At 47.2% G+C, this 16,060-nt stretch overlaps 1 protein-coding gene and 1 long non-coding RNA gene across 2 annotated transcripts in view; one reads left to right on the top strand and one right to left on the bottom strand.

Moving 5' to 3' along the window:
- Positions 1–16,060, bottom strand: part of ASIC2 (acid sensing ion channel subunit 2) — a 1,220,661-nt gene that overhangs the window by 813,064 nt on the left and 391,537 nt on the right. The window lies entirely within an intron of this gene.
- Positions 4,596–15,812, top strand: LOC145540772 (uncharacterized). Its single transcript, XR_014078547.1, has 5 exons — positions 4,596–6,713; positions 8,552–8,681; positions 9,884–10,040; positions 10,530–10,628; positions 13,327–15,812. It is a non-coding gene; the product is annotated as an uncharacterized LOC145540772 (long non-coding RNA).

Genomic DNA, 16,060 nt, shown 5'->3' on the forward strand with positions numbered 1-16,060 from the left:
GGCAGATTCAAAACTCAACACCCTGAAGAGCTTGAGGGGACATAAAGATAGCATTGATGCTAGGGTGATAAAGAGTCCTTGGGACCCTGGGCAGGTACCCAGCAGCTTCCCTGAGCCCTGCTGGTAGCTTGAGTTATCCATCTTGGACTCTAAGATAGTTGTGCTGCTATTGGTAATCCTGACAGTGACAGACAATGCAATTTTCTCCTGCACTAGTCAGACACGAGTGTGGTGAGTTCAGCCCCAGCCCCAGCCTGCCCAGACTCAGGCAGGTTGCAGCATTGATTCCTGATGGTGTTTAGGCAGCCCCTGAGGCCACCATTTCTGGTTCCCCTGCCAGAGTTTGGAACAGGGGATTAGTGTGAGCTGACAGGTAGAGATGAGCTGAGCCAAGAATCCTTAGTTGGGTGGCCTGAAGGAGTGACGGGTGAGAAGCTGGTTGGAGCTCGTGGTATGAGGGAAACTGTCAGGACTGTCATCCCCCGCCCCACGGGGATGGGCCAATGGTTAGAGCACTAGTCCTGCCTGGACACTGAGGCCATCCAGGTGACAACTGACCCCCAGGGGCTCTGGCAGAAGTGGGGCCTGATATAGTCTGTGTTAGAGCCTGGGCAGAGAAAAGTGTGAAAGCAGATTCAGGTCAGGTTATCCTAGGTGTCCAGATCACCAGGATACAATAAGGCAAGAAGGGAACTTAAAGCATCTACCTCCACAGCCTCAGCCCTACCCCACCCTCTGGCCATAAGGACACACTTGCCCCACAAGCATGCCTGTGTGCTCAGTCATGTCTGACTCTTTGTGACCCCATGGACTGTAAGCTCACCAGCCTCCAGTGTCCACGGGATTTCCCAGGCAAGAATACTGCAGTGGGTTGCCATTTCCTCCTCCAGGAGATCTTTCCCACCCAAGGATCGAACCCACGTCTCCTGCATTGACAGGTAGGTTCTTTACCGCTGGGCCACCAGGAAAGCCCCACCCATAGGCCAGCTGGAATCAAAAAGATCATAATGAGAGTCAGTGACATTGGAACCCTTACACACCACTAGTAGGAATGCAAAATGGTACAGTCACTTTGGAAAACCGTCTGACAGTACCTCAAAAGGTGAGACGTGGACTAACCATATGATCAGCAATTCCACTCTAGGGGTATCCAAGAGAATTGAAGACATGCCCCTATAAAGATTTGTGCACGCATGTTCACAGTAGCATTCTTCCTAACAGCCAAAAAATGGAAATAACCCAAATGTTCATCAGCTGATAAACTGATTGATAAACTGTGGGTATCCACAGAGTAAATATCATTCAGCAATAAAAGGTAGAGTACTGACACCTGCTAGGATTCCCTGGTGGCTCAGATGATAAAGAGTCTGCCTGCAATGCCGGAGACCCAGGTTCGATCCCTGGATCAGGAAGATCCTCTGGAGAAGGAAATGGCTACCCACTCTAGTATTCCTGCACTGGAAAAGCCCATGGCCAGAGGAGCCTGGTGGGCTACACTCACAAAGAGTCAGACACAACTGAGCGACTTCACTTTCACTTTCACAAACACCTGCTACAACCTGGATGAACCTAGATAACATAATTCTAAGTGAAAGAAGGGGATTTCCCTGATGTCCCAGTTGCTAGGACTCCATGCTCCCAATGCAGGGGGCCTGGGTTCGATCCCTGGTCAGGGAACTAGCTCTCACATGCTGCACCTACGAGTTCGCATACTGCAACTAAAGATTCCCCATGCCACCACGAAGACCGAAGATCCTGTGTACCACAACTAAGAGCCAGTGTAGCCAAATTAAAAAAAAAATTTTTTTAAGGCCTAAATGCAGAACAATCCAGAGGAGTGGGATGGGAGGAGGGTTCAGGATGGGGGACACATGTACACCTGTGGTTGATTCACATCAATGTACGGCAAAAACCACCACAATATTGTAAAGAAACTATCCTCCAATTAAAATAATTAATTTTTTAAAAAGGGGAAAAAAAAAGGGCTAAATGAAAGAAGCCAGTCACAAAGCACAACATATTGAATGACTCTCTTTATACACAATGCCCAGAATGGGGAAATCTATAGCGATGGAAAATACATTAGTGGTTGCCTAGGGCTTGGAGGGGAAGAAATATAGACGGAGGATGATAGCATTTCTTGGGGTAATGAAAATATTCCAATATCAATTACAGTGATGGTTCTGCGACTCTGATTATACTGAAGGCCACTGATGTGTACACTTTAAATGGGTGAATTGTAAACGTGTAGCTTGTAGATTATACCTCAATAAAGAGGTTTTAAAAACAACAACAACAAAACATCCTGGAATTAGTCATGGGCCCAGGAGTCAAGTCCTGGTTTGCCAGTTATTAGCTCTGTGACTCTGGGTAAGTTCCTGAATCTCTCTGATGATATGTCCTCCTCTGTGAAGGGGGTAAAACAATCCCTGCCTAGACCATCTCATAGGGTCCTCGTGTGGTTATAAAGTCTTAGATGTTATGAAACTACATACCTGTAAGACAGTTTAAGAGTTAATATTTATAAGATACAGATAGATACAGATAGATAGAAAGTCTTCAGCTGTTTTACAGTCATAAAGTCATAGGACTCTGCTCTCCTGTGTCACACAGCACGTCTCCCGTGTCTTCCAGACTCATAGCTACACCTGTACATTTCACTGCATTTTGTTTGATCATGGGGGTCTCTGGGCTGGTGCTAGTGGTAAAGAACCTGTTTGCAAATGCCCCAAACGGTGCAGGTTTGATCCCTGGGTCAGGAAGACCCCCTGGAGGAGGGCATGGCAACCCACTCCGGTATTCTTGCCTGGAGAATCCTATGGATAAAGGAGCCTGCAGGGCTACAGTCCATAGTATCGCAAAAAGTCCGACACAACTGAAGGGACTCAACACGCATGCACAGGGGTCTGGGCCAACCACTCACCTAAAGATGAAAAAAGTGAAGCCCAGGGAAGGATTGGCCTCTCCAAGGTCATAGGCCTGGATGGTAGCAGAGCCTGGCTAAGCCCTGCCACAACCCCCCACCACCCCCGCGCCCCTTCCTGGATTGCAGGGTCTTCAGTACACACCCTGCAGTCCCTGAAGTCAGCCTCTGACAGGGGGGCCTTGCCTCAGCCTCGTCCTCTCACACTATCCTCCTGTCTTCAGGTCACCTTGATTTCAATGAAAGAAGCCAGTGCTTACTAAATCCAGCCGTACATTCTGTGATCTCGTGTGACCCTCACCAACCATTAGGAGAAGGGGCTTCCCAGGTAGCTCAGCTGGTAAAGAAACCACCTGCAATGCAGGAGACCCCAGTTCAATTCCTGGGTCGGGAAGATCCCCTGGAGGAGGGACAGGCTACGCACTCCAGTATTCTTGGGCTTCCCTGGTGACTCAGATGGTAGAGAATCCGCCTGCAAGGCAGGAGACCTGGATTCAAGCCCTGGATTGGGAAGATCCCCTGGAGGTGGGCATGGCAACCCACTCCAGTGTTCTTGCACAGAGGAGCCTGGTGGGCTACAGTCCATGGGGTCGAAAAGAGTCGGACACGACTCAGTGACTAAGCACACGAGCGCACACTGCCAGCATTCCTGTTCCCAAGGTGAGGGAGGTGAGGCTCAGGAAGTTAAAGCCACCTGCCACAGTGCAGGAGCCGTGAACACAATGTTGGGCTTCAGGCTCCCTCTGTCTAATAACCAAGCCCACCAAGCTCCCCATCTCTTGTCCTTCTGGCCCTGGGCCTCCTCTGCTCCGATGACCTTGTAGCCGCCACTGCAGCCTGCCCTGACGATGCGTCTTCTCCACTTCAAACTGCCCCACCTGCCCCGTCTGGAGCTCCAGAGTCTCTAGCCCCTGATTCTGTCCTTCCTTCGCTCCCATCCTTCGGTTCGGGGAAGCTGTCTGCACCGTGAGCTGTTTAGGGGACCCTCTGGGCCTCAGGCTGAGCCTCTGTAAGCGGGGACATGGCACACGTCCGGCCTCCCAGGGCTGGTGGGAGGACGCAGATCCCAAGAAAGGAAAAACCTTCCTTATTTTCAAGCAGGGCTCCTTGATAGAAAAGGACAAAAAAAAATTGGGCTCAAATTCATGAACCGATTTGGGGATGGAGGGGTGGAGGGCTGGCAAGACGCTGCCCCTCCTGGTCCCTGCTTCCCCACCTGCTCCAGGAGACAGGGGGCAGCACCCGGGGGGGCCCTTCCAGCTCCCACGCCTCTGGGCCAGGTGAGAAACAGAAGCTGCCCTCCAGGCTCCAGGACTCTGGATGGTAAACACAAGGCTTTATTATGCCCTTTTCTTTCTTTGTGTGCCTTTTAAGTGATTAGTGTAAAGGTCTGTACACAATAGAGTTTTAATTAATATTTGTGGAAAGCAGAAATGCACAAACCCCGGGGGAGCTGGGGGGGAAGGGCCTGGGGTTTGTGTGACAACAGTTCCCGGAGCCAGTGGGGCCTCCCCGGAAGTGCCTGGGGGGCCCAGGGGTGAGAGGGGGCTTAGCACAGCCTTTGGGCCTCGGGCGCCTTCCCAGAGGGGAGGAGACAGGAAGCTGGCAGCCACCCCCCACCCCCCAGCCCCACCTTCTCTGCTTCCTGGGCAGGTGAGTGGGGAAGGGAAGAGACTCCAGGTTGGGGCTGCAAGAGAGAAGGCTCCTTCTGGGCCTCTGAGCAGGATTAGGGGTGATTCTCCCCCCTGAGGAGGCCTTTCTGCCCTGCTCCCCATCTCTCCCTCTCCCCCATTTCCCCCAGAACGCAGGCCCCTCCCCTTCTCAAGGTACACCCTCTTTCCATCACCATCCTCGGAAGGCAGCCTGCCGCCCCCATGTGGACCACTCCAGGCTTCCCTCCCCCACCTCCAGGGCGCCCTCCCACACCACAGAGCTCCGAGAGCACCTGCCAGACGGGCGATGGAGGGCGGGGATGATGGCCGGCATCCCTCTAGAGCAAGTCAGGGTCCAAGAAAAGCACCTGCTCCACAGCCAGAAGCTGGCCTTCTGCACCCACCTTCTTGTCTACCCCGCCCTGCTCTCCATCCTTACCCACAGCCCGGTTCGGCTCAGGCTGCTCTGGTATCTGAGCCCATTCCAAGCCACGGTGGATGGGAAGAAAGAGATCTATTGGCAAGCATGGGATTGTGGGTCCAGCCCTGTGTTCTGTGAAATCTCCAGTGCTGCTGACTTGAAGGCCGTCCTGCAGTGGAGCCTGGTGAATGCCTGGAAACTCTTCCTTTTCCAACCACCCCTGGACTGGACTTATCACCCCTACCTCTGTAGAGCCCAGCTTTGGGCCCACCTCTTGGGAGCTCAGACAGTAAAGAATCTGCCTGCAGTGCAGGAGACTGGGGTTCAACCCCTGGGTCAGGAAGATCCTTTGGAGGAGGAAATGGCAACCCACTCCAGTATTCTTGCCTGAAGAATTCCATGGACAGAGGAGCCTGGTGAACTACAGTCCATGAGGTTGCAAAGAGGTAGACTCGACTGAGCGGATAACACTTTTAACACTCTCTCTTTCATCTAAGCACCCCCTTTCCAGTAGGTATTTTATTCGTTCTTTCGTCCTGTTTATTAATACCTGGTGCAGGGCATGCTTCCCTGGTAGCTCAGATGGTAAAGAATCTGCCTGCAATGCAGGAGACGTGGGTTCCATCTCTGGGTTGGGAAGATTCCCTGGAGAAGGGAATGGCAACCCACTCCAGTATTCTTGCCTGGAGAAGCCCATGGACAGAGGAGACTGGTGGGCTACAGTCCATGGGGTCACAAAGAGTCAGACAGGACTGAGCAACTAACACTTTCACTTTAACTTGGGCAGGGCACAGGGCCTGGACTAGAGAATGAGGTTGTGATCCATGTGTCTGCTCAGCTCCAGAGGTGGGGGGGGGCGGGGAGGGGGGGTATGGCTCAAAGAGGCAGAGTGATAGGTAGCCAGATGCAGTGACACCAGGAGACACAGAGAGTCCCGCCCACTCTGCATGGGGCTCCCAGGATCCTGGGCCCCTCCTCCCCTCTCCTGGAATTTGGTTCCTAGTCCTTCAGTGAACTGACTGCAAGGACTAGGAGAGACAGTGGTTCTCAAGATTCAAGAACCGGATGAAGACAGCAGATCCCTCCTAAAAATTCAGATGTGTTCATACCCGAGACATTTCATGAAAAAAAATTAAGGAAACTCAGTTGACCCTATAGTCAAAGCTATGGTGATTTCCAGTAGTCATGTATGCATGTGAGAGTTGGACCATAAAGAAGGCTGAGCACCAAAGAATTGATCCTTTTGAACTGTGGTGTTGGAGAAGATTCTTGAGAGTCCCTTGGACTGCAAGATTAAACCAGTCAGTCTTAAAGGAAATCAACCCTGACTAGTCATTGGAAGGACTGATGCTGAAACTCCAGTACTTTGGCCACCTGATGCGAAGAGCTGACTCATTAGAAAAGACCCTGATGCTGGGAAAGATTGAAGGCAGGAGAAGGGGAAGACAGAGGATGAGATGGTTGGATGGCCTCACTGACTCAACGGACATATGTTTGAACAAACTCTGGGAGAAGGTGAAGGACAGGGAAGCTTGATGTGTTGCGGCCCATGGGGTCGCAAAGAGTCGGACACAACTAAGTGACTGAACAGCAACAGTTGACCCCCAAAACTGGGATCAGATGGTCTCCAGGGGGCCCCAAACTCCTAAGATGACTTAGCACCCAGTGCCCTACAGCCTACAACTCCAGCCCATGACTTCATCCATCTGGATGTCAGGTTTGTTGTTTTGTGATTTTTAGTTTTTTCATGTGCTTCATTTTGACCCAAGATCACTGAGACATCAGGCATTGTTGGGTTGGTTTGGGTTTAAAGCAAGAACGGTGCCCAATTTCTGGAATCTTTAGGACAGACTTTTTTCTCTCCACCTACACCAGCCACTGACTTTAGAGCAGCTGGGGGTGGGGGTGAGGTGGATGGGAACGGGGTGGGCGAGGTGGGGGGGTGATTTCTTCCTAATAAAACCCGTCCTTCTAGCTTCTAGAAGAAACAGATTGGAGATATACCCCGGAGCTAGACTTGGGGAAATAAAGTAATAATGCTATCAGTCTTCACAGAGCTATTTAAATACAGACTGGGTTGCTGGGGAGATGAAAGGCGGGGCCCTTTTGTTATGAAAATGAAGGGAAGTAGGAGGGCTGAGTTTGTGTTTTGATATGTTAATGAAGCTGGAAGCCACCAGGGTGGGGACTGGTGCGGAGGCTGTGTTGCCCAGAGTATTTATTTGTGCAGTTTAATTTAACAGCGAGGCTACAACAGCGCTGCAATCGGGATTGTGTAAAGATAATTACAGCCCTGTTATCAATCAGATGCCTGCAGGAGGTGGCTTGCTAGCTTGCCGCTGCCTTGGCCGCAGACAGATGGGCAGCACCTCTGACACAGCACCATCGTGATCGCCTTCCGCCATCTAGTGGCAACTCCAGGAATTGCCTGGGGCAACGGAAAAAAAGCAAAACATTGGGGTTTCTTTTGAGATCATGCAGCCGCCCTCTTGCCTGTTGCCGTTTCTGAAAAGGTTAAGATATGGAAAGGTCTTTGCAAATCAAGTGGCCAGCCTGCTTCTCGCCCCCTTTTATTGTTAAAAATTGTAATAAATTTGATTATTTATTGTAAATGTATATTATAGTAGGTAGACTATATGTATTGCTCTCATTAGGGCAGTCACACGTTTTCAATAAGGCTTCCCTGGTCGCTCAGACAGTAAAGAAGCTGTCTGCAATGCGGGAGGCCCAGGTTCGATTCTTCCGAGAGGAAGATCCCCTGGAGAAGGGAATGGCAATCCACTCCAGTAATCTTGCCTGGAAAATTCCATGGACAGAGGAGCTTGGGGGGTTATAGTCCATGGGGTCGCAGAGAGTTGGACACGACTGAGAGTAACGCGCGGGGACACACATACACGTTTTTAATAACATCTTCTCTTGATTGAAATACGAATGTCTTGTGTTTTAACACCAGAGTCATTGGTGGACTGAATATTCTCCAGTAATAAAATTAGCAGCAGCAGCAACTACAATAGTTAGCATTTACTGAATCCTGACAATGCACCAGGCATTCTTTTAATTTCTATACATATGTTCACTCATGTCATTCTCACAATGGATCTGCTATGTAAAAACATACTATCCTCCTACTTAACCTACAAAGAAAGAGAAGGTCTGCTCCTCTTTCGGTTCGGTTCAGTTCAGTCGCTCAGTCATGTCCGACTCTTTGCGGCCCCATGAATCGCAGCACGCCAGGCCTCCCTGTCCATCACCAGCTCCCGGAGTTTACCCAAATCCATGTCCATCGAGTCGGTGATGCCGTCCAACCAGCTCATCCTCTATGCTCCTCTTTACTGATTGTGAATCTGAGATCCCAGAAGGTAATTTACCCAAGGACAGAATTTTGGGCTGGGATTAGTGTTTTGAAATCCATTGATTCAGCTAAAATATAAAACATACACATTACTCCAATTCTTACCCCTTCATCCTTTCTGTTTTTTTTTTTTTTTACTCTTTTGTATAATGTTTGCATTTATTTGTTAAGGATTCAGTTTCTGCTTTTGTTTGTTTCCCTAGTTCCTGTATAGAATGAGTTGAATGTAATTGAGAAACAATCCTACCAGCAGAGGGAGTGGCAGAGGAGATGCAAGGATAGAGAATGAGCTGCCTCTTAGAATGGGTCGAGTCAGGTGCGAGACTTCACATGGTAAATATATTAAGCTCTAAGACATTGTAATTAACTAGGATCCATAAGGTTCACTCTTTTTTTTTTTCATAAACTGAGATTAATTTTATTATTATTATTTTTTTAATAAATTTATTTATTTTAGTTGGGGGCTAATTACTCTACAATATTGTAGTGGTTTTCGCCATACATTGACATGAATCAGCCATGGGTTTATACGTGTTCCCCATCCTGAACCCCCCTCCCACCTCCTCCCCACCCCATCCCTCTGGGTCATACCCCTGCCCCAGCCCTGAGCATCCGTCTCATGCATCAAACCTGGAATGGTGTTCTGCTTCACATATGATAATATATATGTTTCAATGCTATTCTCTCAGAACGAAGGTTCACTCTTTGTACAGTACAGTTCATGGGTTTTGACACACGTGTAATGACTAACCCACCATTACAATCGCATACAAAATAGTCTCCCTGCCCCCATCACCCACGTTCCATCTCTCCCCTTCTCCCCACTTTGAACCCCTGCCAACCACTGATCTCGCTCTGTCTCCACAGCTTTGCTTTTTCCAGAAGGTCACATAGTTGGAAATCATACAATATGTAGCCTTTTCAGATTGGCTTTGCTATATACTTAGCCATAAGCAATGAGAGTTTTTTCCTGTCCTTTTCTGGCTTGAGAGCTCATTTCCTTTTATCCCTGACTAATATTCTACTGTATGGATGTACCACAATTTATTTATCCATTCACCTGTTGAAGGGCATCTTGTTTGCTTCCAGCTTGCAGGAAATTATGAGTAAAGTTCATGGAAACGTTTGTGTGCACATTTCTGTGTGGTTATGTTTTCAACTCATGTGGGTAAACACCATGGAGCATAATCGCTGTGTCAAATGGAAAACGTGTTTAATTTTGTAAGAAACCACCAAAGGGGACTTCCCTGGTGGTTCACTGGCTAAGGCTCCACACTCCCACTGCAGAGGGCCCCGGGTTCGATCCCTGGTCGGGGAACTAGATCCCACATGGCACAACTGAGACATCACACAACTAGAAGAGACCCTGCATGCTACAAGAAAGAATGAAGAAGCTACGTACCGTTTTGCATTTGAAACAGCAATGAATGAGTGTTCCTGTTGCTTCACATTCTCATCACCATTAGGTGATGGCAGTGTTCTGGATTTAAGTCATTCTAACAGGTGTAGTGATATCTCATCGTTTTAATTTTCAGCTCCCTAATGACATAGGATGTCGAGCATCTTTTTCACATGCTTACTTGCCAGCGACACTGATCCATCGAATGGGTTATGATTCAATGATTAAAAAAAGAAATGGGCTCTCAAGCCACGACCAAGCATGAAGAAACCTTTCATACATGTATCTCTTTGGTGAGATGTGTGTTTCAGATCTTTTCCCATTTTTAAGTCAAATTGTTTTATTATTGTTGAGTTTCAAGAGTTCTTAATACATTTTGGATACAAGTCTTTTTTATTAAATCTGAGATTTTGCAAATATTTTCTCCCAGTTCATAGTGTGTCTTATCATTCTAACTGCCCTATCTGTTTACTTTGTTGGCCAGTAGAAGTTTTCAGAATGTAGAGTATGAGAATAATTGAAGGGAGGAGAAAGGGAGTTAGAAGAAGTGGTTCTGGGGTTATGAATTAGATTCACTTTTAATATCCTTTGAGAGATAGGAGTAAAATGGGAAAATTCCCCTAATGTTATGCATGGAGAGGCACCGCTCTTCTCTAAAGAAACAGGTTTCTGTTTATCAGAAGCCTTTGAGATCCTTCTAGTGGTGCAGGAATGAGATGCAGGCTTTAGTGTTGAACTCCAGAAGAAAGGATGCTCATGGAGTTACTGTGTGGTTCTTGCAGGGACCCTGAACCCTCCTGTCCTGTCCCTTGGCCCAAAGAGAAGAACAAGAAATGAGACTGGCAGATGCTTTAAACTGTGACTGCACCACTGTCCCTATGGTAAGAGCAGGCAGAGGGAAGGTCCTTTCCCCCATGGGACTCTCTTGGGTCATCAGCCTCCCTCGCTGGCTGGGTGTATCCTGTCCTCTCCCCACCTCCTGCCCCTACATTTTGCACCCAGTGGCCTTGTTGATCACAGAGAGCTCTACCAGAGCCTTGCTGGAGGTGGGGAGTTCCTTCTATTTAAACCCAGATGGGCAGGTGGACCCCAGAGCTCTCAGCGGGCCCCTCTTAGACCTCTGACCCTGGACCTCATATTTTCAGAGGCTCCCACTTTAACAGACAGCTCAAACTAAACATATCAAAATGTTTTTTGATATCTGTATTCTGTGTATTCTGCTCTGGGGATCTACCACTCAGTCTCCATCCAGAGCAACCTGCATCTGTTCTGTGACCAACCCCGTTGGGTCTCAGGAAACCCTCCTATCTCTTGCCCTGTATCCTCCAAACCAAAGGCAGCCACTGTTGGAATTCCAGGCAGCTGTCTGGGGTTGTGTGGCTGCCAGTCTCAGAGAGAGAGAGATGGTGCACTGGAGGATGGGGAGGTTGCGAGCCCCAGAAGAGTTTTGGTAAGCAAAAAGGCTTACCAAAGGCTTGAAATTAACTTGTCAAGTCCTTCCTCCCAGAGAGCATGACAACAATTGTTTCCTGCTTAAAGAGAAAGGCCGGATTTGGGCTTCTTTGGTTGTCATGCATTTTTTTGGCAGAATGAACTCACGACTTAGTGGAGGGTTCATAAAATCACAAACACAGTAGCTGACGATCACGTTACAGTAATAAATAATATCTTATTCTTAAATCTGTGTGTGCACTGTGTGCGCATCATCAGTGAAAACTGTGATTTAAGTGATAGTGTATCAAAGTTGGAATAGAACCAACAGCATATGTGTTATAGGAATTAGCTCATTAGAGGAAATGTGGTATAGGAATTAGCTCATGCAGTTATGGAGAAGTCCCACAAACCAGTGTCTTCAAACTGGAGAACCAGGAAAAGCTGGTGGTATTGCCAAGGGCAGGAGAAGATGGGTGTCTTGGTTTAAGCAAAGAGAGCAAGTTGGCCCTTCCTCTGCCTCTGTGTTCTGTCCACCCCTCAGTGGGTTGGATGAGGCCCTTCTGCCCTGGGGAGGGCCATCTGCTTTGCTCAGCTGACGATTCAAATGCTAATCTCTTCCAGAGACAAATAATATTCACTGGCTATCTGGGCATCCCTTAGGCCAGTCAAGTTGACACATAAAATTAACCATCATAGTGGTTTTAAAATGAAATTTACATATTTAATAATGTCCTCTGAGAAAATAATTTCTCATTTACAGCCTCTTTGCAGTGCTTGAAACTGATATGTAAAATTCATCGTCTTTGTTTGAACCTTAAAATTCTTTTTGTTAATACTTGTATTGACAATTCCAGTTGCTATAGTCTCAGCAGAGCAGTTTGTCCAAGTTGGAATTAATAATAATAATAATTTTTGAAAAACTCCCCAAGAATTACAAAGGCTCAAGAGAAGTTGTCTAATTTGACATGACATTCAATGAAACACATATTATGTGAGAATATTGACTCTTACAACAAAATTAGTGCTTCTGCCGAAATGAAAGCAGGAAAAGTAAATTTTATGGAATAGATAATATTTATAAATAATGTATGTTTTTATTTTGTTACTTCTCTGAACATCAGTGTCATCAACAGGAACTCCCAGACATGTGCAATCAAAATTGAATTTAGTTGTCTTGATATTTTGCTGACTTACAGTTATTTTAAAAAATATAGCCAGATTTTATATATAGATAAAACAAGATATATTTGTGTATAAAATTATACATATATTATATATATAAACCATAGCAAGGTTTTATATACATAAGAACTTTATATATATACAAAGATTATATGTATGTGTTTATGTGTATAGATAGCATTCTTGCCTGGAAAATCCCAATGGACAGAGAATCCTGGTGGGCTACAGTCCACGGGGTCACAAAGAGTCGGACACGACTGAAGTGACTTAGCACATGTGTATATATATTTATATCTATATAGATATGTACTCATATTCTTCAAGGTAAGGAGATAGAACATGTTTTATTTCTTTGGGGAAGCACTTGATTCTTGACTCTTGAATATTTAGACTTATGGTCTCTATTTGCCCTCTGGCTTAAGTTCTCCAAATTTAGGAGTGGTCCTGCCCACCAGGGAATCTTCCCTGATGGTGCAATGGTAAAGAATTCAGCTGCCAATGTAGGAGATGTGGGTTGATCCCTGGGTCAGGAAGATCCCCTGGAGAAGGAAATGGAAACCCACTCCAGTATTTTTGTCTGGAAAACCCTATGGACAGAGGAGCCTGGTGGGCTACAGTCCATGGGGTTGCAAAGAGTCAGACATGGCTTAGTGACTAAGTAACAACAACTGTCCCCAGAAGCTGACCTTGCAACAAACCTCTCAAGTAAAATGCCCCTATTGAGTCTGAGCAGGAGGAGGCGCCTCCTATAATATCTGGTTAGTGGACTGTATTCTATGGCAGCACTTTCAGGCCAATGTGATGTGCAGAAAACTCTTACAATGAGTTTGCTTAGATGTCTGTTTTGGGTTCCAGAAGACAATATGAAAGTACCACTGAAAGCAGGGGGTTGATAACCAGACATGACGGTCACCATTTTACAGCTGCTTCCTGAAGTGAGGATGCCCACTGCTTCTTCCCTAGGCCCACTTTTTTGGAGATGCAGCCTACACTTAGAAAGGCCACTGCCATGGGCCTGACCGAATGGACCCGTGACTCCTCACCCTGCCAGAGCTGATTGGACCAGCCACAGATACAGGACTCAGCCCCAGCCAATCACATTCTCCTTCCTCTGCATTTGTTAGCTGTGGGCGTTGAACTGAAGAGATGACGTGTTTGAGAGAAGGAGGGCTCTGAGGGTCTCATTTTGAAGCAGCCATGGTTGGGGCAAACATGCTGAAGCAGAGAAGCCCCATCATTGAGAAGAGAAGAAGGTTACAGGTGGGACAGAGACGCAGGGAGGAGTGATGGGAGCAATGAAGAGACTGAGGTCTGCAACTTCCACCCACCTTGTGGGGTCTTGGCTTCCATCAGATACTTTCCTGTTCCTCCATCTCCTTTCTATGATCAAGTAAGCTAGTGGACTAGGCCCTGAACTTTGCAATAACAAGATCCCTGAATAAGACAGAAGTGAAACCAACAGAGGGGAATTAATTTGACCAAGGTCACACAATCAAGTTAGAACAGAGTCAGGTCTTCTGTCTCCAAAGCCGGGGTTCCTTTCCCTCAATCACACTGTCCCCCAATTTCAATTCATCTGAAGAAGTTTTCAGAGAACAAGTCTCCTTGACTGTGATTCCTTGGAGGTCAAGGACCATGTATCTTGTCAATTATCCTTTTCCCTGCCTGGTGCATACATGTGGTCAACAGTTGTAGAATGAATGAATAAGGGATGAATGGGGAATGACCTCAGCTCTCAGTCTGTGTGCTCATTCAATTCAGGTTGGCTTAGGGAATAGCAGGTCAGCCTGGTCTCTCGTGAGATGCTAGCTTCCATGTCTGACCCTGAGGTCTTCTATCTCTAAGCCCAAGAGAGGTGAGTCAAGGATTTTCCTGTGGTCTAGTGGTTAAGAATCTACCCTCCAATGCACAGCACTCGGATTTGATCCCTGATCAGGGAACTAAGATCCCACATGCCACAGGGCAGCTAAGCCCATGCACCACAATTATCGAACTTGCAAGCTCTGGAGCCCTTGTGCCAGAACTGGAGAAGTCCACGCTCCACAATGAAGAGCCCCCATGTGCCACAATGAAGACTCAGCACAGTCAAAAAAAAAAAAAAAAAAAACAAGAGATGAGTCACTTTGGGGTGGAAGCTTTAGGAGCCCGTGTGTGACGCCACACTTCTTTTCCCTCTGCCTCAGTCATAGGACATATTCCAAAGAGTAGCCGCTCCTTCATGCCAGGATCCCGAGTGAGGACAGAGCAAACAGACCCCCCAGCCAGCCTGTGGAGGACATACCTCAGGTCAACAGAAATTTGCTGGTTGTTTGTTACTGCGGCACAACCTTGCCTCATCCTGACTAATACAAGCCCCTCAGCATCTCTTGCCAGGACCCTGCTGCCTCGCCTCCTTACTGGCAACCACTCTGCTCATCTTTCTGTGCTGAAGGATTTCTCCTGTATTAGATGCATCCTTAGGACTGCTCTCTTCCCCTCTTCTCAAGCCTTTGGTAGTTGAAGAGTCTCTCTTTAAAGAAAGGACAGTCTGGAGCAGTCTGAGTCTCAGCCCTTGGTTTCCATGAGTACCTTCACAGGCCTGACATTTCCTCTTCCCATCTCCTTCCATTTGCTTCTGATCTTTACTCTCTCTCTTCTGCTCGTGGGCCAGTGGCCTCGGCATCTTCTGATGCTGACCTAATAAACCTGCCTGCCTACCAAACGATTATCAACCAGCACCAGTGAGAGCACCACCCTCCCAACTCCCTAACCTTCCAGGAAGATGTCCCTGCTCCCTGGAGAAGAGCAGTGGAGGAAAATAAGCACGATGTTGACAGAGTGGAACTCCACGGGATGCAATTGTAAAACAACTCTCCATTTTTTTGCTCTTAGGACTGTCTGACAGAGCTACTTTATCACCCCTTTCTCCCCACTCCAAGATGCTATCTCAGGCAGGTCCCTCAATTTCCTGTCACTTTCAGGAAATGAAAAGTCCTTTGGTCACGGCAAGTCTCAAAATAGTCTGATTTCGTGATAGAATGTCCAGTCTCCTGTAATTCTTAAATTTGTGAACTTTAAGCCGGCCTCCCTGGAAGCCTGGAGTGGGAAATGTCAAGATGCTTGGGATCCTCTTTTTCTGCCTCCACCAATGACCTCCAGAAAGAGAACACTTTTTTAGTGAATAGACTGGGGACCTCCTGGATGTTTCTGCTTGACGGGTGCTGTTGTGATCTGGCTTTGGAGTAAGATGAGGTTGGAGGCTAGTCCAAGATGGGACTTACCTTCCCTTTAGGCACGTTTGTGAGATCTTGGGGGCCCCTCCCATGGCTCCCTCACATGGATGATGTTTTCCCCACGTGGGCTCCTGTGGGTCCCCTCATCTTGACTTCTTCCCCGGGTAGAGCTGCTTGGGAGGGGTCTTCTTCCTAATTGTATTAATTTTTTTAATTATATTAAAGTATAGTTGATTTACAATGTTGTGTTAGTTTCTGCTGCACAACAAAGTGATTCAGTTACACACACACACACACACACATATATATATATAAATATATATCTTTTTTCATATTCTTCCCCATTATGGCTTATCACAGGATATAGTTCCCTGGGCTATAAGGTAGGACCTTGTTGTTTATCCATTCTGTGTATCAGGGGTCCTCAACCTCTGAGGTCTAATGTCTGAGGATCTCAGGTGGAGCTGATGAAATAATAATAGAAA

Source organism: Giraffa tippelskirchi, chromosome 3 (genome assembly GCF_054371585.1).
Source record: "Giraffa tippelskirchi isolate mGirTip1 chromosome 3, T2T-mGirTip1v1.2.pri, whole genome shotgun sequence".
Lineage (NCBI taxonomy): Eukaryota > Metazoa > Chordata > Mammalia > Artiodactyla > Giraffidae > Giraffa > Giraffa tippelskirchi.